The sequence below is a fragment of the Equus caballus genome, chromosome 28, assembly GCF_041296265.1.
Source record: "Equus caballus isolate H_3958 breed thoroughbred chromosome 28, TB-T2T, whole genome shotgun sequence".
Classification (NCBI taxonomy): Eukaryota; Metazoa; Chordata; class Mammalia; order Perissodactyla; family Equidae; genus Equus; species Equus caballus.
Genome location: NC_091711.1, coordinates 44,584,375 through 44,604,752, shown reverse-complemented (window position 1 = coordinate 44,604,752; position 20,378 = coordinate 44,584,375). Strand labels below are relative to the sequence as shown.

Sequence of the window (20,378 nt, the reverse complement as noted above, 5' to 3'; positions counted from 1 at the left end):
TCCCCATCTGGTCTGTGGATGAGGTCCCTACAGCCGTGCTCCCCAACGCTGCTGAGCGGGTCTGGGGGTTGGGGGCAGGGCTGGCGGGGGGGGGTGTCAGCTTCGACCCCAGGTTGATCTAAAGTCAGGAGATGTGATCCTCCTCTAAGCTAAAATATTCAGGAGGAGTTCCTTCTACTCGAGTCTGGGGGCAACAACAGGGACTGATGACAGGGGAGGCTTAGGGAGAAATGACAAACTTGTTCCCCAAGATCCTGCAAGATAATATTAAGAATAAAAGTGACCATGAGCCACAACACTGTGAATGTGCCTAATACTATTGACTTTACACTTAAAAACAATTCAGAGGATGAATAGTATGTTATGTATATTTTACCACAATTAATTTTCTATTCTTTTTAATGCTTGGTTTTTGTGAGGGTTTTTTTTTGGTGGGGAAGATTGGCCCTAAGCTAACATCTGTTGCCAATCTTCCTCTTTTTTTTCTCCCCAAAGCCCCAGTACATAGCTATAGGTCCAAGTTGTAAGTCCTTCTGTTTCTTCTATGTGGGATGCTGCCACAGCATGGCTTGATGACCAGAGTGTAGATCTGTGCCCAGGATACAGACCTGCCAACCCCAGGCCACCAAAATGGAGCACATGAACTTAACCACTACGCCATTGGGTGGGCCCCCTGACATTCTAAATAATAATGAAAAGGAGATGGGAAGTGTGAGGCGAGTTCGGGGAAAAAGCACTTGAAACTCATCCAACGGATATGTGTCATTGTCGACTGAGCTTAAAAGACAGAAATCCCGACCCAAGCTTCCTTGAATTTCGCAGAAATTGAAGCGCCTTCCTTATTTGCCTTGAGCAACCACTGTTTCCAGTGGCATGAAGCTTTCTTATGAGAAAGCCTTTCTTGGTCATGAGAGACCAGGGCTGACTCCAGGGAATAACTGTCTGTTTAAGCCAGGACGGGGGGATGATGATGGCAATGACAATGGTGATGACAGATGGTGACAATGGCAGTGGCAACTAACATTTCGAGCCATTATTCTCAGCCAGATGCTATCGTAAGTACCTTCTGTGTCTTAACTCACTTAAGCCTCACATTCGCCCTTTGAGGAAGGCGCGCGCGATACTGACTCCACTTTGTAAGATCTGAAAGCAACTTCTACGTCAGGATGATACATTCGTGATCAGTGTCATTTTTGTGTGTGTGTGTGAGGAAGATTGTCACTGAGCTAACGTCTGTGCGAATCTTCCTGTTTTATGTGGGATGCCGCCACAGTGTGGCTTGACAAGCGGTGCTAGGGCCGTACCTAGAATCCGAACCTGCGAGCGCCGGGCCTCCGAAGCAGACCACATGAACCTAACCACCATGCCACCGGGTCGGCCCCACGGTCAGTGTCATTTTGATGTTGGCCTTTAACCAATTTCCACTTCGTCCATGTTTGGCCAGTCTGACTCCTTGCTTCTCTGCCCTTAGACCTCTGTCCCCGACTGATGCTGCCCTGTCACGCTCTCCTCCGTTTCTGCCTCTGCCTGAGCCTCGCCATGCCTGGGGCTCCAGGCCCCATCCCCCGACAAACCCTCACCCCATCTCAGTTCGGCTTTTGTCTCTGCCAACCCCTGAGCCTCCCCATTCTGTTTCCTGTCCCAGGGAAGTCCCCATGTGCCCAACAGCCTCAGAGAAGCCAAATAAATCTGAATATTTCTTCAGCAGGAAGGTCCACACCTTAGCCGTGCTGGGAAAATAAAGTGTTTTGTTTTTTTAAAATCAGAGTCAATAAAAGCCCTAAATGACTCTGACGTTTTGGCAGAGGAAAAAACAAACAAAAACAGCATTTCACAAAATGAGTTTCTGGCCCCTGCAAAATGATCATAAATTATCCCAACTTCCCAGAGGAAAGTTCATCTGCAGACAGCTTCTTCCTTTCCATTTGGGTTTTAAATGCAGCCCAGCCCTAGTTCAGTTACAGAAGGTCAGAGCTGAGGTGGAGGGAAAATAGTTCACGTGAGGAGAGGAGGAAAAAATCAACATCTAGTCCAGAGCCTAGAAACTGCTGGAAGCCCTCAGCCCAGCCCAACCCTTTCCCATCACAAAGCCACAGAATTCCAGGGCCGGGAGGGACCACAGACCTACCCGCCCAACTGCGACATCCCTGGACAAGCATTACCCTTCCATTCGAAGATAGCCTGTGAGTTATGATACAGTTTCAGATGCAGAAACAAACACTAAAATTAACAATGGCTTAAAGAAGGTATAATTTTATTTCTCTCTCAGGTAAGAGGCCAGAGGTGGGCAGTCAAGCTCAAGGATTAGGCTGCTCCCCAAAGTCATCCAAACACCCTAAGCTCCTGCTACCCTGCTCTACTTCTCCACGCTCAGCTTTCATCTCATGGTTCAAAGCAGCTGCTTCAGCTCCTGCCATTGCACCCACACTCAGCCAGCAGACCCAACTCAGAGATCACCCCATCACTTCTGCTCTTATCCTCATTGCTCTTAACCCTTAATCTCCTTAGTTGCAAGGGGAGCTGGGAAAAAAAGTTGTTAAGTGGAGAGCCAGGTGATCAGCTAAAAGGTCTGTTGCTGCATAAGACAGAGAAATGGGTACTGGGGAGAAACTGGCCGTGAAACTGCCACAGAGGGCTCCTGTGGGAAAATGCAGGCCATTCTCCGGCACTATTTTCCAGAACGTACTGTGCTCAAGCATGAAGAATGTCGCATTTTGTTTGATTTGGAACTCTCTAGCGTCTTGGGTACAGTTCCACTTTGTTGTTAGTGCCAAAACCGGGTCCCAAGACAAAACATGTAATGGTTTTTGGACTCTGCTGCTGGTTCAGAGGCTGGGCTCTGGAGCCAGACTGCTCAGCTTTGATTCTGGGCGCTCCTCCTACACGCCATGTGGCTTTGGGCAGGTTTCCCACCCGCTTGTGACTCAGTTTCCTTATCTGTAAAATGGGGATAATAATCCTTCCTGCCTCAGGTGATTGTTGTTAGATTGCAAGTGGGAGCAACCAGCGTAGTACTGGGCACGTGGGAAAAGCTTGATAAATGCTGAAATCTCTATTATTCCTCTGCCCCCTGTGCCCCCGGTCCCACTGCTGAGTCTCAGTTTTCTCACGTGTAAAATCAGGGGCGTGGTAGCTAGCCTCCCAAAGATGGCTCTGAACCACCCCTCCCCTCTCTGTAGACACATGCCACTCCTCCTCTTGAGATGTGGAGCTTACATCTAACCCCTTGAGTCTGGGCTGGGCCCAGGACTCGGCAGAAGCGGCGGCATGCCTCTCTGGGCCTGACCTTTTGGAGCTGAGACGCCATGCTGTGAGGAGGCCCAGGCAGCTGCCCGGACAGGCCCACATGGGGGCTCAGGGAGGCTCCCCGCCCACCGACCGTCTCAGCTGAGCCCCCAGCCACAGGAGGGAGCCATCTGGGGAGTGGATCTTCCAGGCACTCAGCTATCCCAGCCGATGCCGTGTGGAGCTGAGACGATCCTGCTGAGGCCGTGAAATTGCAAACTGTGAGCAAATGAACGACTGTTGTTTTCAGCTGCTAAATTTGGGGGTGGTTTGTTACGCAGCCGTAGAGGACCGGAAGACAATTTGATACGTAGAAGTAGGATGCTGTTGAAATAAAAGCTTGAAACGTGTGGCATTGGTTTGGGGACCAGGCAGTAGGAAGGGCCCTGAGGAAACTGTGAGTGAAAGCTTAAAGAACGGCGAGGACATAGCCGCGGGAGGCCGAAGAAAACAGCACCCCGTTGCAGAAACCAAGTGAGATAAAAGCAGACACTTGTTTTAGCCTCTCCCTCTTCATCTCAGTGGTGACATTCCCGTAACCCTTAGGGGATGGGAATGGCTGGAAACACGACACCAACACTGGACAGATGAGACGGACAGCAGTTTGTGAGTCACGTAAACTCCCAGCCCAGCGGAGGAGGACACCGCATGCCATGTGGGCTCACACCTGGCTTGCGCTATGAACAACCAGGGGTGGTGGGAGCCAGGCTTTGGAGAATCAAGAGGGCGGGGTGCGCCTGGTTCCCCTGATGGGCTTGTTTGTGTAGTTCCATGGGCTGCCAGGGAACCGAAACCAGCTACACAGGGATAAACAGGAATTGTAGCTGGCCCACGTGACAGGAGGGTTGTTTAGCTAGGGGACGTCATCCACAGGAGCAGAGCTGGGGTTCTGCGGACTTGCCCTTAGGCCATTTGAGGTCCTCCCAATCTCAACGGAAGTCAAGGCATACATAATATCGGGCCTTAATTTTAGTCTTTCTACCACAATACTTAGCAAAACTGTTGCATTTGGTGATAGGGAAAACAGAAAAGGTGTCCAGTATACGTATAGAGCCGGTTAAAGTGACTTCCGGGCAGAACGTTGAAAATGCCAGCCCTCTTCTTTTAGCTGCCTGTGACAAAAGACAAGAGGAATGAGGGGCCCAAAGAGGAAGTGTTCAGATTTTAATTAGAATTAAGAGGAAATATAAAGGAGCCAGGATTTGCTGGCCTCAAACATATAAACCACTATGTAATTTCATTTTTTTAACGATGCAGTTGATTTCTTTGATAATAAAATTCATCTCAGAATGAACATTAAAAAGAAAAAATCTTGGCTGTCTTGGTGCCTAGGACGGAGCCCGGCATGATGCTCACCCACATGAGTATTTGCAGAGATGCAGTCCACCACCAGCCTCTGTCAGTTTCGGCAGGTTCTCTACCTGCAAAGTCTTCTTCCCAGGCAGAGCTTAATTAAGCAGAGCAAGCGACCCCAGCAACAAGCAGGCTGCCTGGGGAGCTGAGGTGACCGGAAGTTACCAGGAAGGTATTTTCCAGGCAAAGTTATTTTTTTTCTGATATGGCATCAAGCACCGCAATATTGCTGCCCAGAGAAAATGGTCTGTGATGTCTAATAGGGGATGCTGAGGACTCGGGGCTGGTTGCTCTAATCTTCCTCCAGCGTGACCTCGGGCATGTGGGGAACGGGCAGATGAGTTCAGGCTGCCACAGTTCCAGCTCACTTTGCGGGTTCAATTCACAGAACCACCTTACTAAGCTGTCATAAACATTCCCATTCTAGAGATGAGCCTGTTGAGGCTCAGGGAGGCAGCCACACAGTCAAGATTCGAATTCATGTCTCGCTGCAGATAAAATTCATGCTCTTTCAACCACACCAGGGAGTCCCAAGCTGTGTCCCAAAGACCCTGCCCTGTGACAACCCAGGGGACCCATAAAAGTCCTACATCTCAGATGGGGTGAAAATACACGGCAAACCCCACCCTTTTCATGTTCCAGTGCAAAAACCTGCAGAGCTCATCTGTGTCAGCGAGCAGGGTGGGGTGTGGATGTCCCTGACCCCAGTCTGACTTGGTGTGTCAGCACAGTGGGCCACACCCTCTCCACAGGGCACTTTTACAGCATCATTCATTCAACCACTCTTTCCTGCCGGCTGCTATGCCCACACATCCCTGGTGGAGTGGCCTGTGTCCAGAGAGGCGCCAGAGCACCAGACTGCCTGGGTGTGAATCACCCTCAGCTGTGTGATGCGGAGTGCGTCACTGGCCTCAGTTTTCCCATCTGTAGAATGGTGGTAATACCGATGTCCACCTCCCAGAGTGGTGGGGAGGCATGGAGGAGTTCAGTTCTGTGCACACTACCAGACGTATGGCAAGCACTCTCCTTTCTTTATTATTGTCATTTGACGAATGGATGGATGGATTGAATTGCAAAACTGTAAGCTAGACAGGAAAGGCTATGATTAACTCCATTTTACCAATGAGAAAATTGACGCTTGCAGGCATTAAAAACGTTGCCAGAGACAGAATAGGTGTAATTATTCTCATTTCATAGACGAGGAAACTGAGGCTCAGGGAGGTAAGTAACAAGCTCAAGGTCAAAGCCAAGCCCAGGCCAGACCCCTCTGGCGCAGGCCCCCCATCCCTCAGTAATATCTCCCTCTTTGGAGTTCTGCACCAACAGGGCAGGGTTTCTTTGAGGGGAAAGTGGCCCTGGCCGCCACTGCCCGGGAGGAAGGGTGGCCTGGGATGGTACAGGTCCTGCAGTACCTTGTATCCTCCAGGCGAATCTGCCGGGGCCTCACCTGCTCTGGCTCTGCAGGGCGTCCCCTGGGAAACGCAGGCTCAGGAACGCCCCTGCCCCCTCCTGGGCTCCTGCACCTGTGCCCGACTGGCTGGGAGGAGCCGCGGGAGGGGGGAGGAGCTGAGACCGGCTGGGACCTGCTGACCCTCAGGACCCCACTGTCGCCCTGCTGGATTAGAGGAGCCTGGCGCTGTGCTTGCAATTCCACGAGGATCACTTCCTTTGGGTTTAAGGTGCTATGAAGTCAGAACTTTCTCGTAAAATAGAATGTTACCCTGAAGGGAGACTATTGCGTTCTTAATAAGTAGAAGACGGAAAGGGAGGGGCGGGGCGTCTTTCTTGATTTTCTGTAAAGGGAAGCAAAGGGAGGGCGGTGGAAAGGGATGGAAGAAAGTTCCAGAGTGGGAAAGTTGGAGGGGGAGTGACTGGCACCTATGGGGCTTGTGGGGGAGACCGCAATGAAGAAGCGCTCCCTTTGATTAAGCACCTCCTTTGTGCCGGCTCTGTCCTCAGCACTGACCGGCGTGACCTCATTGAACCCATCGGGTGGGGACGCCTAGGGGACGCCCTGCCCCGCGGATGCCAACTCGGCCTCCATTCAGGCGCCTCATCCCACCATCTGGAGTCCCCGGGGCGCTGGAGAACCGGGGGACCGCGCCAGAAGTGCTGAGCGCAGCGGGGGTTATAAGCCGGATGATCGGGTGGCACCGGGAGATGGGGATTTCCTAGCGAGCACCGGAGGTTGGGTGCTGCCACCTCGAGGCCGGGCGGGGGACCGAGACCGCGGCCCCGAGGCCGCAGAGGACGCCCCGCAGCCTCCCGATGGGATCCGCGGGGGTGGCGGCGCAGGTCTCCGCAGGCCTCCCCCTCCCCGGGCTCTCGGTGCGTCCAGCGCCCCCAGCTCTGCCACCTCTGGGCCTTTGTTCAAGCTGCGCCCTCGGCCTGGGACACCTCACATTAAACTCCTCCTTGTCCTCCCAGGCCGCCCACCCGACCCCTGGGCAGAGTTCGTTCTGTCCTCCAGTGTCCCCGGAGCCCCACAGCCCGAGGACACAGCACCGCCCTCGGGGGTCCGGCTTCTCCTTCCCACCGAGGGGTCTGCAGGGCCCTCGCGGGCTCGTTGAACAGACGCCAAATGAACTGGAACATCTCCCGGAGCAGCGCAGATGGGGGGCGGGGTGGATAAGCCCCCACCGACTCTCACACACACCCCCTCCCAGGGCTGGGTATTATGGATGGAAGAGACTGCAGGACCGATCCCGGGTCCTGGCTCGGGGGCGCCCCCTGGAGGCCGGAGCCTCCCAACTGGCGCGAACCTCTGCCCTGCGGCCCCCTCATCTCAGGACCAGCTGGGGCCTCCTGAGACCCTTAGGCTGGGTCTCCCCCGGCCCGGCCTCCCCACACCTCTCCCCAGCGTCATCGCGGTCTGGGGGTACCGATTGCCGGTCTATGAAGGCTGTGAGCCTCCTCCTGGGTGTACACCCGGGGGCCAAGGGAGGGAGCGGGCGGAAGAGCTGACGGCCTGTAGATCCGAATCCACCGCGGACCAGGCCTTTCCGTCCCGGCTTCCTCCTCCTCTCCCCACCCTGGATGACACGAGCACACCGCGAGCACAATGCACGTGCAGGGTGCACACACTCAACGCACGACCCACTACGCGCATGCAAACAGGCACTCAGTGTGCGCACGCACATGCGTACAGGCTCGCAGACACACTGCCCTGCCCTTTCTGTATGGTCAACCCTTTTGGCTCCCTCACCTCACCTGGTTCATCACCAGGCTTGTTGGTGCCCCCGGGGCATCCCCCACCCGCCGCCATCGTCAGAGACTGGGGGCCCTGTTCCCCCAGGCCTGGGTCCCCCAAATCCCTCTTGCTCTCAGGTCAGCTGCAGGGCAGAGGAAGTAGCATCCCCAGCTTCCCGGAATCCCAAGGTGGTGCCCACCGCTCAGACCAGGCCCCTCAGTTCCCAACTCACAGGTAACCTGCTCCTGCGCCGGGCCCCCTGGGGGAGCAGAAGACAGGCCAATGTGACCACACCTGCCCCCAGAGTGAAGGGCTCTGGGGGAATTTTAGGTCGTGTGACAGGTGAGGGGAAAGCTCTCTAGCAGGCTGGGAGAGCCTTTCCTCACAACCCCGTTTATCAATTCATCTTCCCCCCTCCCCCACTGGAAATGCCACCTTGGTACTTAGGGCCATTTCTGGACTCTCAAATGCTGCATTGCTCTCTATACTGCATTGGGCAGAACAGTTTTCCTCATCCAGGAATAACAGGGGAGCTTTCTGTGGGGTTGGGAGCCTCCGCCCCTCCCCTGGTGCCCTGCTGCGAAGGGGAGGAAAACTTCCTGCCGCTCCTTTAGGTTCTGTGGCTGGCCTGAGAGTTAACTGGCATAAGATGAACCAACAGGAGAAAGGCATGCACATTTATTTAATATTTTCACGTGTACACTGGAGTCTTCAGAAGAAAAATGAAGACTCAAAGAAACCGTTGGGCTTAAAAGCTTATATACCCTTTTCAACAAAGAAAGAAACATTGTGGGGAAGTGACAGACGAAGGGGTTTGGCTGGGGCAGTAAGTGGGGGGACAGTGACTGGGAAACATACGGAGGAAGCTAATGGAGGAGAAGGGTTATTTTCGCAGGTTTGTTTGCACAGATCCGTTTCGTCACCGCCCCCCAGTCTCTGGTGATGAGAACTCTCTCTTCCCGGGGCAGGAGGGTCCTTTCTCATGGGAAATTTGATGACCTGCTTGTAGGTAGAAACAGGAGAGCAGAGTCCTTGCTGCATCTGCTGGTCCTCAGGGGCCGTCAGCTCAAAATAATCAGTATTCCAAAGCAGCATGTTTTGGGGTGGCATGTTCTGAACTCCTTCACCTGGAAGGGATTTTCCCCAATACTTAGATCTCTGGCCGCAGGACAGGAGAGAGGCTGACCTGACTGGTGAGTTGGGATGAGGAACTGGACATTGAACCAGGATACCCCCGCTCACCCTCACCCCAGAGAACCCCTCCCCTCCTACCTGGGGGACTGGTGGCATTCATGGCTGCCTGCAGCTGGATGGGGAAAGTCTGTCCATCTCTCGGTTGGTTTTCTTCTCTTTCTTTCTTTCTTTTTTTTTTTTGAGGAAGATTAGCCCTGAGCTAACATCTGCCACCAATCCTCTTCTTTTTGCTGAGGAAGACTGGCCCTGAGCTAACATCCGTGCCCATCTTCCTCTAGTTTATACATGGGACGCCTACCACAGATGGCTTACCCAGCAGTGCCATGTCCCCAACTGGGATCCGAACCAGTGAACCCAAGGCCGCTGAAGCAGAACATGCAAACTTAACCGCTGCGCCACGAGGCCAGCCCCCTCTTTTCTTTCTTTTCTCTTTAAATTAATTGATAGACTTTATTTTTTGGAGCAGTCTTAGATTTACAGAAAACTGAGTTGCTAGAACAGAGTTCCCACGTACCCTCTTTCTTCCTTGCTCACAGTTTCCTCCATTATTAACATCTTGCATTAGGGTGACACATTGTTGAAACTGATAAACTAGAGCCAGCCTTGCAGGCCTAGCGGTTACAGTTCGGTGCTCACTGTTTCCGCCGCCCAGTTCTGCTTCCTGGTCATGGAACCATACCACCCATCTGTCAGTGGTGGCAGCTCACACAGAAGAACTAGAACGACTTACAACTAGGCTATACGACCATGTACTGGGGCTTTGCGGAGGGGAAAAAAAGAGGAAGGTTGGCAACAGATGGTAGCTCAGGGTGAATCTTTCCTTGCAAAAAAAAATAATAAATCAATGAACTAATACTGATACACCACGATTAACCAAAGTCCATAATTTACATTAGAGCCCCCTCTTTTTGTTGCTCAGTTCTATGGGTTTCAAAAAATTCAAAATGTCGTGTATCCACCATCGCAGCATCACAGAACAGTTCCCCTGCTCTAAAAATCCACCGCGCTTCGCATACTCGTCCCTCTCCCCGCTGCCCCGGAGTCCAGGGCAACCGCTGATCTTTCTAGTGTCTCTATAGTTTTGCCTTTTCCAGAACATCAGATAGTTGGAATCACACAGTTTACAGACTGGCCTCTTTGACTAAACAATTTGCATTTAAAATTACTCCATGTCTTTTTGTGGCTTGATAGCCAATTTCTTTTTAGGACTGAATAATATTTCATCGTACGGACATATATTCCATTTTCCATTCGCCTATTGAAGGACATCTTGATTGCTTTCAGCTTGGGGCAATTATGAATGAAACGACTATAAACATTCATGTGCAGGTTTCGGTGTGGACATGCGTTTTCAAGTCAGTGGGGTAAGTACCAGGGCGCGTGATGACTGGATCCTGTGCTAAGGCTGCGCTTAGCTTCATAAGAAACTGCCGAACTGTCTTCCACAGCGGCCGTGCTATTTTGCATTTCCACCAGCAACGAATGAGAATTCCAGCTGCTCCACATCCTCACCAGCATTTGGGCTTTTTTATTTTAGTTTTTTGGATTTTCGTAGTTGTGTAGTGGTATCTTGTTATAATTTGCGATTGCCTGATATACATGCTTTTGGTCGTCTTTTCCTATGCTTATTTGCCATCCGTATATCTCCTTTGGTGATGTGTCTGTTTAGATCTTTTGCCCATTTTTTAATTGGGTGGTTTGTTTCCTTATTGTTGAGTTGTAAGAGTTCTTTGCATAGTTTGCATACAAGTTCTTTCTCAGATAGGTGTTTTGCAAGCGTTTTCTCCCAGGCTGTGGCTGGTTTTTTCTTCTCTTGATGGAGTTCTGCTTTAAGAAGCTCCTTGTTGCTACTGCCTCTGCGTCGCCCTCACCTAGCTTCTGTCAGTAATGAGAAGGCTGTGTGGCCCTCTGCGTCCTGACCTGCTGTCCTCCTCTCAGTGGGTGTGGACCGGGGCAGCAGGAAAAGGGTACATGTCCTGAGCCCCTAACGCCTACCGCCTCGAGTGCTGTGCTGAAGATCAAATGGTTTGGTCGCTATGAAGCCCTTGGAGCAGGGCCTGGAACATGGTGAGTGCCCAGTTACCTCGGATAATTAGGATTGCGAGCATCGAGCATTTTAATAGCTGATGGAGTCAGTGCTCCCCCATAACTCCTCCCTTACAGCACCTTCCTGGCTATTTGCACACGTTCATTCTTCTAGATGAATCATTCGATTAATTTTGAAAATATCCTGTTGGGATTTTATGAAATGCATAAGTCATTTAGAAAAAATAGACGTTTTCACGATGTTGCGTTTCTTCTCCAAGAATAAAGCCTGTCTTTCTGTTCAGGTCTTCCTTTAGGCCCCTTTTCTTCACGGAGAACTTACACAATTCTTGCTGGATTTACTTCCTGGCATTTTACTCTTTTTTTTTCTTGAATGCAATTATGAATGAGGTCTTTCCTTCAGAGGCACATTCTAATCGATTGCTATATATCCGTTTCTATACAGAGGCAATTGATTCTTTAATAGACTTTATTTTTTAGAGCAGTTTTAGGTTCACAGCAAAATGGGTGGAAAGTGCAAGGAGTTCCCGTTTACCCTGTGCCCCGCACATGCACAGCCTCCCCCGTTACCCACGTCCCCACCAGAGGGGGACATTTGTTACAGTTGCTGAGCGTGCATCGACGCAGCAGCATTGTCGAAGTCCGCCACCTTCACTCTTGGTGTACATTCTGTGGGCTTGGACGAATGTGTAATGACACGCATCCACCAGCATAGGATCACACAGAGTAGTTTCACTTGATTTGCGAATATTAATCTTTTCTAATCTGCTTAAAGTTTCTAATAGTTTTTTGAACTGATTTTCTTAGCTTTTCCGGGTAATAATCCAATCTAAAAGCAGTGGGGTTTGGCCTCTGCATAACCAACACTTATCCCTCTTATTTGTGTGTCCTGTCTAATGGCTGGCTGAGCTCCTCTGGAGCAGCAGTAAATATTAGTAGTGACAGGAATTCCTTGCCTTGTTCCAGAAGTTAATGGAAATGCATCCCGTGTTTTGTCAGTGAATATAATGCTGGCTTTTGGTGTCAAATATTTATATATATATATTTTTTACCATGTTAAAGCATAAAATCTATTCCTATTTTAATAAAGTCTTTTTTCTAAAATCAGGAATGGACATTGGACTTTATCAAATACCCCTTTAGATCTATCGAGATATTGATTTGGTGTTTCTCCTACAATCAATACATTTGGTAAAAGATAGGTTTCTCTACAGTTCAGCAAACAAGGCTCAGAGAGGTCAAGTCACTTGCCCAGGGTCACACAGAAGCAGATAGCAGAGTTAGGGTCTCTTTCTTTGGGCCCATGCTCTTTATCCATGCCCCCAGTGCTGCCTGCTCTGAACACCTAAGACCTTGCAGCTCCTGGGACATCCCGTCCCCTGGCCCCTCACCAGGCCTTCCCCAGCCCTTGCCCACAGTCCACATAGCCTCTGTGGCCCCCACAGCCCCGCTCACCTGCAGGAGAAGCCCGTCCAGCTCAGCAGTGTCAACAAAAACAGAAACCAGTCTAAGAGGCAAAGCGTTTATTTGGGATCAAAGAATTGCAATTCGGGAGCAATTCAGGTAGAAACCCAAATAGTGCCCCGATTCGAGGAGACGGGCTCAGGGTTTTTCCGGGAAAAAGGGAGGATGAGTTGAGTTGTATTAAAGAAGAGTTCATTGGTGCTGGATGAGGTCAGGCTAGGTTTGCGCTTCATAGATTAGCCGAGGTTCGGTCATCAGGCAGAAGGCCAGCCTCGTACTCCGTCGATTGGTTAGCAATCCAGTCCTCAGCTAAGTCCAGTTGCATGAGTCCTTGTAGACAGGATATTCTCGTCCTTTCTGACTTCTTGGGATGTTGGCGGTTTGGTTCAGTTTGGAAGATAATGAAAACAAGATGTAAAACGCAATTCTTCTGAAATGGCTGCCCTGGCTGTATTTTAATATGGCTCCACTCGCGTCGTCTTTCACAGCGGCCACCCGTGTCTCACCGTGAACACGGTTTAAAGTCACAGGAGACAGGCCTGGGATGAGTGGGGTATCAGGCAGGCCCAGGGTCGCAGAACCTAGGAGGGCAGAAGAGAAGCATGTGTTCCTTCCCTTCCGCCAGGCTTGATAAGACACAGAGGAGCGCGGGGTTGCCTCCAGGCCGGTGTATGGCTTTGGGGGTGGATTTGCAGTGGGCACAGAGAGGGCAGGTCCCAGTGGGCATCTGAGCTCAGATGAAGAGCCTCGGGCTTTGGTTCAAGTCCATGCTGGCCAGCCCATGTCCTTGTCTCTGTGTGAGGAAGGCCCTGGGGTCTGGGCTGGCACACAGGCAGGCGGCAGGGGAGGAGCTGGCCCACTCTGCCTTCAGTCGGGGTGCCACCTCCAGGTGCTGCCTCCCTGGCCCCCAGCTGGAACAGCTGAGCCCGGAGGTGTCTCAGAGCCCCAGTAGGACCAGCATTTACCACCGAGATTCTGCCCGAGGCTACGTATTTTGCATGCACTGTCTCATTCAATTTAAATTAATTTGCTGTAATTAAATCCTCGTGTGACCCCACTTGGAAGCAGACAGGGTCTTCTCAGTGTCGAGTGCTTCTCACACCATCACATTCACCCACTTTACAGATGAGGCTGAGGCCAAGGGATGGAAAATAACTTACCCAGGTTGTTCAGGGGACGGTGGCGGGGATGGCAGTCGGAGCCAGGGTCCCCTGCCTTTGATGACAATGTTAGTATTTCTGCCTTCTGTAGATTTCCTGAGACCTGCACGGTCTCCATGTGGCTTTGTCATGCTGTCACCATTTTCCATGCCACTGAAAACAAACGGTGTGGCTGAGGATGGAACCCCATTTCACATACGACAAAACTGAGAATTCGAGTGGTCTGCCTGAGGCCCTGGAGCAGGTAAGTGGTAGAGGCCGGATCCAGGTGGGGTGGCCCGACGCTGCTCCACGGGGTGACTTCACCTCATCTGGGGAGTAAGGGCAGGGCCTGTTTCCTTTCTCCTTTTCCAGTGTTTTCAGCCATTCTCAAATGGTCCACCTGGGGGCACTGGATAACAGGCTGTGGCAGGAGCTTTGCAGAGTCCTCTCTGCCCACCGGCCTAGGACGTCGGCTCAGGGCCCACGGCTCACCTGCACCTCCTCCACGGCCACGCAGCAGCCCGGGCAGACCCCCTGGTGCTATCCTTGGCTTGCCCTCTCCCGCCCTGAATGTGAGAGGCCCAGCCTGTGCTGAACAAGTTCACATATCTGGCAGCATGGCACCTCCACCTCGCGGGCCTCTCCCCTGGCCAGCTGGGCCCTCAGCCATGCCCCCTCGCCTCTTCCATCTCCAGAACTCCTCCTTTGCCTTCATCTTTGCTCTAAAGCTCTAAAGCCTGGAGCCCAGACAGGTTAGGGGTGGCTGTGACCTCTGGGAGCTGCTCACAGGCTCACGGGAGACACTTGGCCTTCCCTCCTCCTTGGTGCCCCACCCCGCCCCCGTCTCCCTCTCTATAACCACCTGTTTCTGGGCCTGAGGCCCTCGGACCTTCAGCTTCTTTGTGCAGTGCACTGAATGCCCAACAGCGCAGGTCCCCTTGCAGGCAGAGGGGTGCGTCCACACAGGACAGGGCCTCTAGGGGCCAGAACCCGGGGCGGGGGGGGGGCGGGTAGGGGGCTGCGGTTGGGTCCTCTGCCCCTGGCATTCCCAGCAGGAGTGGACTGTGGGAACTGGCTGTCTGCTAAGTGGATTCCAAGAAACTGCCCAAGATCCCAGAATGGCCAGGTCCAAATCCACGCGGATGAACACACCTGTGAGGCGACCTGCCTGGGTGGGTGGCAGCCAGCTGTGGGAGGCCTTCAGCCACAAGCCCAGCACTGCTCCATGGGAGGCGCTTTTGGGTTCACCAGACCAGCCCTTTCCCACTCCGCTCGGTGGGGTGTGTCCCACTGCAGCCAGGGGGTCCTGGGGTCATTTAGTGCTGCATGGACGTGGCCTTAACTAACGCGGAGAAATTTCCTGCCTTTTCAGGTCTCTTCCCAGCCTTCTGATCAGGTCAAGGAGAGAGCCTCCGCTCAGTGTCAGACCCCTGGTGGTCTCTGTAACTCTGGCTGAGCATTCTTTTTAACCAGAGGAGAACCTTGCCCCCCTCAGCCCACCCCCCACCCCCAGCAAGGCCTCTGGCCGGCAACAGCCTGCAGCTAGAATTTAACCACATTATTTCCGTGTGCTTATCTTTATGGCTGCTTTCTAATCTCTTGAGTAATACTTGTTCTCTCCCTGTGATGACAGAAAGTTACCTTTTTTTTTTTTTGAGGAAGATTAGCCCCAAGCTAACATCTGCTGCCAATCCTCCTGTTTTTGCTGAGGAAGATTGGCCCTGAGCTAACATCTGTGCCCATCTTCCTCCGCTTTCTATGTGGGATGCCTACCACAGCATGGCTTGCCATGTGGTGCCATGTCCACACCCGGGATCCGAACTGGTGAACCCCGGGCCACCGAAGCGGAACGTGTGAACTTAACCAGTGCACCACTGGCCCAGTCCTAAAGTTTCTTTTTCTTAAGGAAAAAAGTGTATCAATTTAAGGGCATAAAAGAAGAGGTGGGGCTCAAATGGAACAAATCTCTCGAAGGACTGGTGTTTGGGAAATGAAGAATGCGCTCCTCTGACCCTCCCAGCCACCCGGTAGGTGCCCAGCTGGGGTATTGTCCCCCCTGCACAGATGAGGAATTTGAGGCCCTGAGGGGGGACGTGACCATGACAGAGGAGCCCCTTGACTGTGTGGGATTCTGCCACCCCAAGCCCTGGCATCCCAGAGCCCAGGCCCCTCCACTCGGGCCGTGGAGCCCATTCCTCTGCTGGCAGCCTGGGCCTCGGGACCCCGGATGGCAAAGCCCTTGAGTGTCAGGAGCCTGAGCAGCAGTTCTGTCTCCAAAGCACTCACCACTGGCCCGCGTGCTCCCTACCTTAGCCCTGCGAGGCCCCTCTCACGGAGGAGGGAGTGCAGACCCACAGAGGGCGTGTGCATCACACAGGTGTGGCCATTGCCACTCTGCAAATGGGGACGCAGACTCCAGCCAAGGGACATGCCCAAGGTCACACAGCCGGTGGGTGGAGGGGCTGGGCCTGGAACCTGGGTTCTTTTCCTTTGTCCATCTCGCAGCTCTATTAAAGATCTGAATCCTGGAGGCCCGCTCCTCGGGGACCCACCCCAGGCCTCTCTCTGGACTCATTTCTTTTTGCCATGTTTGTTCCCATGATGCTTCTTGTTGGGGCTGTAGAAGCATGGAGTGAGCCCCACACTGCAAGTCCGCCCCTTCTGTGAGCCTCGGTTCCAGCCCCTGGGAAATGGCGCCGTTAACCCTGCCCGCATCCTGCACCGGCTGCTGCGTGGGTCCCACGAGGTGGGAGACAAGGTGAGATTGAAACCTGCCCCTCACCTCACTTCCCTCCGCTCCCTGTCCAGTGGTCTCTCGTCTCCATCTCCCCACACAGCACCTGGAGCACAGGATGCTGTCCTGGAGTCACGCAATGAGGACCGTGGACGTTCAGTTATTGAAGAATAACTGGACTTGAGGGCCATAAATAATGAGTGGCGCGTGCACGCCTTAAACAGTTTGCTTTAACGGCCTGCCCCGTGGCGCAGGGGTTAAGTGCGCGCGTTCCGCTTCTGCGGCCTGGGGTTCGCCGGTTCAGATCCCAGGTGCGGACATGGCACCACTTGGCAAAGCCATCCTGTGGCAGGCGGCCCACGTATAAGAAGTAGAGGAAGATAGGCATGGACGTTAGCTCAGGGCCAGTCTTCCTCAGCAAAAAGAGGGGGATTGGCAGTAGTTAGCTCAGGGCTACTCTTCCTCAGAATAAATAAATAAAACAAAGCAAAACAGTTTGCTTTAACTTGCATAAGTGGACATCTGTTGTCCTTGGAATCTGTTGACGAGGATTCCAGACTTTTCTGGAGACTGGGGCTGCTTGCCTAACCCACCCCCATCAGGCAGCACCTGCAACTTCCAGGCATGGCTCCCAAGGTGGAGCTTGAACCTACAGAGGCTGGAGAAGCCATCTGAGCACAGAGCCCTTCCAGATTTTGGTGGTTTCCTCCCAATATTTAGCAGTCGTCTCACTCACCTCATTTGCAGAAATTTGTTAAGCAACTTGCCTTTATCAGGCTTTTCCAAGGGATTCAAGTTTATTTTCACAGAAACTACCCTTCTTCTGTTTGCCCTCAAGTTTCAGCAGCTTGTATAACACAATTACAGTAGGGGTTACAATAACAAGGACACAATGGGCGCAAACCGGTTTGGGGACAAACACTTTGGATCTCACTCTGGTGGGGGTGGCCTTGAGAGGAGCCAAGTATAGGCCCTCCGGGCACCCTGTGGGTGTGGAGGGTGAGTGCCAGTGATGGGAGCAGATTCTGCCTCTGTTTTGTGCCAGCTGCAGGGACCCTGAGAGCATCCCCAGAGACAAACAGGATGGCACCTTCCCTGCATCTCCCAGGGCCTGTGCAAAGACAGGTGCCCCAGGTGGTCACCACTCCTAGTGTCCTGCGGATGGCGGCATGCCCTCTGGCCCCCTCCCCTCCTCACACCGGGACACCCGTCTCCACCCAGAGTTAGCCCACACCCGGTCACTGAAAACCTCTGGGATGGATGAGATGCCCATTACCAAGGCCCACGGCTGCTTGTTCTTTTCTTGCAGATCAAGATCAGCACTTGGGTGAAGCGAGCGGGGCACACCCCTCAGGCCCCAAATTGAAGGGGGTTCCCTAAAGCCGTAATCAAGACAGACAGCCCAACGAATAGCGGGAAAAGGGTCTCAACAGACATTTCTCCAAAGAAGATACACGAATGGTCGACAAGCCCGTGAAGAGATGCTCAACATCACTCACCGTTAGGCAACTGCAAATCAAAGACCACAAGGAGATACCCTCTCACAGCCACTAAGACGGCTAGAATAGGAACAAGACAGACAACAACTAGTGTTGGAGAGGGTGCGGAGAAATCGGACCCCTCTCCCAGTGCTGGTGGGAATGCAAAATGGTGCAGCCACTGTGGGAAACAGCGTGGCCGTTCCTCAGTAAGGAAAACACAAAATTACTGTGTGACCCAGCACTCGTTCCTCTTCCAGGTAGACCCCCGGGAGAAATGAACACACGTGTCTACACAAAAATGTGTACACAGATGCTCACAGCAGAATTATTCATAATAGCCAAGAGTGGAAACTTCCTAAATATCCATAAACAGACGAACAGATAAATAGAGAACATATCCGTGCAATGGAGCATTGTTCCGCAGTTCTTGGTTTTGAATACCACTCTCCAGTAAAAGGAGCCGAGGCTCCTTGGAGAAATGTCTGACTCTACGACCAGGGATTACACAAGATGAGCCTGGAGCACCTTGTAGGAGCCAGGAACTAAGGACGTGCTTACACACCCACACACACCGTGTCAAAGACACACACGGGCCAACTGAAAGAGCTCCCAGTAGCCAAAGATGGAACCATTCGCGAGGAAGGGGAGAATCAGATTATAACCCAAAGTAGGGAAAATTCTAAAAAATATACCCGTGATTACATACTGATAGAAACAAATGTTTGGATAAATAAATGAATGGGGAGAGCAGACAAATCCCTCACGCACAAGAAACGCACGATAACTACTGTAGGTCCTCCCCCTCAAGCGGGCGGAGCGTAACTCCCCTCCCAAGGGCCGCCCTGCGTGCGCGTGGAACCTTCCCTCCGAAGAGTGTGATGACCTGATTGGACCCTTTCAAGAACTCCACTGGGTGGATACCATTCTTATCCCCATTTTACAGATGAGGAAACTAAGCCTCAGCGAGGCCAAGCTCTGGATCCCTGGCTCTAGGTGACACGGCTGGTGACTACAGAACTTTTCAGCTTCTCCAGAGGGTCCTGTGCTGTTCCATCCAGCCTGTTCCCCGCAGTATGCCTAGGGTCTCGCAGGGTGTCAGGGGTGTAATGGGTGCTCAGTAAGATTGTCAAATGAGTGAAAGAGAGAGCAAGCAGAGAGGAGAGGACAGAAGCGGAGAGAGAGAGATGGAACTAGAGATTGGGTGGTCCCTGGTGCCACTGCTGTGGGTCTGTGCGACTCTGGCCAGGTTCCTTGACCTATCTGAGTCCCCGTCCCACTTTTCTCATCTGGCTTTCCTACCTCATAGGTTGATGTGAGAATAGAATGAGGGCGCTGGTGTGTACTGGACGTGAATCTCACTCCCTGCACACCGTTGTGCAAGAAACACTGTTTTCTGTTTTCTAAGAGGCAGTTTCAGCCTCTAAGCCACCTCTGCCAGGCCGGCAGGAAACAACTTCAGCTCTGGAGTCTGTTTTAGGTGCGGGATGCGGGGGTCCTCGGTCACTGATCCTCACAGGTTTCCGCCTGGACGCCATCTTCACAAATCAGCGTGGGGTGGCTGAAACCGAGCAGCTCCTGGCGGCCTTCTCATCCCCCTGGGGCCTGGGAGGCTTTTCTGGGGAGACTGCCTGGGGTCCACTGGCCCACAGACCCCAGGAAGGCCCCTGCTCTCTGGCAGCGTGGCCCACACAGGAAACAAGTATAGTTGAACCCTCTTGTCCTGTTGTGCAAGAACTCAGCAGAGGTGGGAGTGGAAACCCAGCGTGGCCTCTCACCTAGCCCAGGCTCCAGGGGAGGGGCGGAGGTGGGGACATCCCCTACAGGGGCCCCTTTCTCCAACTCACACAAAGGCATCCCATGGCCCAGCAGGAGGGCTGGGGGAGGCCCCTTGGCTCCAGGATCTGCCGACCTCCTTAGCCTTTCCCCACTTGCCCCAGCCCTGGGTCCACCTCCCTGGTCAGGGCTGGGAGCCGCCCTTCCTCCAGGTGTCCTCCAGGAGCTCTGTCCAGGCTGGGAGTCCTCTCCCCAGGTGGGCTGCAGGCTTGCTGCCCCACCTCGCCCTTCCCCTGGGGCAATGGGTACAGGGAAAGGGAAGGAGGAAAATACAGGGGAAATGGGGAGGAAGCAGAGTCCAGATCCACATCTCCGATCCTGTCTCTCCCACAGGCAGAGCGCCTGGCTCCTGCCAGGTCACTGTGCCGCTGTCCCCGGGCCTCCCTTCCCCATTCATTTGCATGAAATCTCGCAGCGTTTTGAGGTTCTCAGAGCACCTTCTCATCTTCTCCTTGCCCGAGGTCACACAGCACATCAGGGATGGAGATCTTTTGGTTCTGGGACCCTGTGGTGACCCCCACGGGATGACAGCCAGCTTACTTCGATGCCTCCGTGGCCACAGGTGTGCTGACCCCTTTCCTGGGGTCCCTCCTGTGCCCACCTGGCAACAGGCCTGTGATCCCAATGGGAGTTATCAACCCCCCACTTCGCTCTGC

At 53.0% G+C, this 20,378-nt stretch overlaps 2 long non-coding RNA genes across 4 annotated transcripts; one reads left to right on the top strand and one right to left on the bottom strand.

The window, feature by feature from the left end:
* Positions 1–806: 806 nt before the first annotated feature.
* Positions 807–19,231, top strand: LOC106782705 (uncharacterized). 3 transcript variants are annotated; one of them, XR_011433479.1, is made up of 7 exons: positions 812–1,055; positions 10,214–10,386; positions 13,784–13,936; positions 14,047–14,846; positions 15,047–15,701; positions 16,298–16,432; positions 17,718–19,231. It is a non-coding gene; the product is annotated as an uncharacterized lncRNA (long non-coding RNA). The 3 variants fall into 3 exon arrangements; XR_011433480.1 differs by lacking the exon at positions 14,047–14,846 and having other exon boundaries at positions 807–1,055; positions 15,337–15,701; XR_011433478.1 differs by lacking the exon at positions 14,047–14,846 and having other exon boundaries at positions 808–1,055.
* On the bottom strand, positions 12,577–13,845 carry LOC111771054 (uncharacterized). The gene is made up of 2 exons (XR_002804665.2): positions 13,693–13,845; positions 12,577–13,113 (listed from the first exon to the last, which is right to left on the bottom strand). It is a non-coding gene; the product is annotated as an uncharacterized lncRNA (long non-coding RNA).
* Positions 19,232–20,378: the final 1,147 nt, after the last annotated feature.